At 37.2% G+C, this 2,435-nt stretch overlaps 1 long non-coding RNA gene across 1 annotated transcript; it reads right to left on the bottom strand.

Moving 5' to 3' along the window:
* Window positions 1-906: 906 nt before the first annotated feature.
* Window positions 907-1,455, bottom strand: LOC111242246. The gene is made up of 3 exons (XR_002669026.1): window positions 1,434-1,455; window positions 1,259-1,348; window positions 907-1,160 (listed from the first exon to the last, which is right to left on the bottom strand). It is a non-coding gene; the product is annotated as an uncharacterized LOC111242246 (long non-coding RNA).
* Window positions 1,456-2,435: the final 980 nt, after the last annotated feature.

Genomic DNA, 2,435 nt, shown 5'->3' with positions numbered 1-2,435 from the left:
GGTAGTAGTGGCGTCTAAAAGCAACAAATTGACTTAGCCCAGCCTTTGTCAAAATGTCGTAGAATTCGAATTCTCCGGCTTCCAAAAACACGTCGTCAAGGTACTTCCCTTCAAGGATTGTACGCTCATAGAAATGTGCAGCGAACCTTTCGTATTGCTCGTCGTTAGAGAACATTTCATTACATGTTAATGGTGGCGACGTTGGAGGGGAAGGTGATGGGCGACTTCGAGATCCCCCTTTGGAAGAGGAAGCCCGCTGTTTCTTCTGTGCACGATCCGCCATTAGTGGTCTTTAGGGTTTTGAAATGAGGAATGGATGTTGTGATTAATTTGCAGTGAGGAACGTTTTCCTTTTGCCAAGTGGGTTATAANCATAATTAATAAGTAATGGGGTAGTGGGTGAGGTGGGTAACGGTTAGAGTGGCCGTGATTTTAAAACTGGGTGGTGGAAGTTATGAAGAATTGATGGAGGTAATTAATTGTGTNTGCAGCGCCACTTCATCTGTTTGCTGTCATGCTGCTGTAATCGATTACAACTGCCATTGTAATCGATTACCAGAGCATTTAGTTTGTCTCACATAATGTTATTCCAAAGATTAACCTGTCAAAAGTGTGCAAAACAGTTTTGAAAAATATATCAAAACAAAAGATGATCTAATATTAACAAACATCATCAAACCAATCTTAGAATCTTCCAATGTAGTTGTAAGCAAACCCCAAAAGTGTTGAATATTTTTAGCCTGTTTTGTACACAAATAATCAAAACAAGGTCAAATAAAGAATGATTAAATTACTTACCACTCAACAACAACTCTAAAACATACAATGCTTTTGTCAATCCCAGAACATCCTCTTATTCCCTTATCCAATGAGTCAATCACAAAAAACTGCATGGTGCAGACCTTCAGTGCATAGCACCACCAGTGACCACTACTAACAACTGGGATGAACACCTACAAAATTTATTTCTAATAAGTCAAAATAAGAGTTTCATATTAAATTAAGTACTACCTAATTAAAAAGTTCAGTAATCTTACCCAATCAGCATTCAATAAATCTTCCACTCTCACTAGATCATTTCGGAAATAAGCCTGGTAATCACTAAGTTGCCACACATGTCTTTTGGCAATTCTTTTTTTATTGTCGTTCAAAAAATGGGTCTTAAAAAAAACGACATACTTAATCAATATACAACCGTGTGCATGAAAGAATAGCCAATATAAAGACAAAATAAACAAACTGCAATTAAAGCTTTTACCGCAAACATTGGACTGAATATAATCCGCTTTATGGATCCAGTCGACCTTTTCTCAAAGTACATGAACATGGTTGCTGCAAAAATTATAACCTACGAAAAAAAACATTATTGTAACATGAACTTATTCAACTTCTACAATAAAAAAAACATTAATACAGGTCAACTCTATAATTACCATGTTGTCTACACATTCTCTATGCCCTAAAGAGTTACAATCCTTGGTGGTCAGCAATTGACCCATTATTTCACAAACATAGCTGAAAAATTTACAAAATCATATCAGGTACCAAATATAATAGTGAACAAATACAAATAAAGTCATCGCATGTTACCTCTGTACAATGCCTTTGCGCGTCGCAAGGAAGTACAAAATAAACACATCAACCGTTTCTCTTGGATCACCTACAAAGGTATACAACGGCTCTACAACCATCGGTTCAACAACAACATTTACTTCATCCTCCTCGTCATCACCAATGTTGATGAAAGTTCTTGGCTGCTCTACGGATTCTTCATCACCAACTTCTTCATCTGCAGCTCTATCATAAAAAGGTGTTGCATGTCCACTTCCTTCAGGTAAAGCTTCTTCATGTGCACCTTGTTCAGCTGCAGCTTCTACATATGTTGCTGCTTCATGTGCGGCACCTGCTGCTGCTTCTTCATTCCCCTCACCAGCAACATGAACGGAAGGATATTGTGCAAATTTTCTCTTCTTTCTTTGATGACTAAGTTCCTTCCTTAAAGCAGCTATTTCATCCTTTAGGTTTCTCATTCTTTGGTTGTTTCTTTTTATTTTCTCCACTCTTGAAGCAAGTGCAGATTCATAACTACCATCACCTTTTTAAGGTGCTTCGTCACTGGTTCCCACAGCACCCATATTCAATGCAACACGGATGATAGGATTTTGAGGATCACTGGATGAAAGGTACCAATCAAATTGTACCTAACAAAAGCGAAATTCATCTTCTCATTCAACTAACAACTCTAGAATTCACAAAATAACATAAATATTATGTGTTGACAAAGTTACTTACCTTTCCTTTCTAGAACAAAACTTCTATTTCTGCCGTGCCATAATCTAATGAACGAAATCGCAGAATCTGTGGAAATACCTTAAGAGAAGTATTACCATGCAAACACAGTCGTTCATACACTCAAAGCTACAATGAAAGCAAAA

Source organism: Vigna radiata, chromosome 8 (genome assembly GCF_000741045.1).
Source record: "Vigna radiata var. radiata cultivar VC1973A chromosome 8, Vradiata_ver6, whole genome shotgun sequence".
Classification (NCBI taxonomy): domain Eukaryota; kingdom Viridiplantae; phylum Streptophyta; class Magnoliopsida; order Fabales; family Fabaceae; genus Vigna; species Vigna radiata.
Note: the sequence above shows the minus strand (reverse complement) of the source record. Positions and strands in the feature narration are given on the sequence as shown.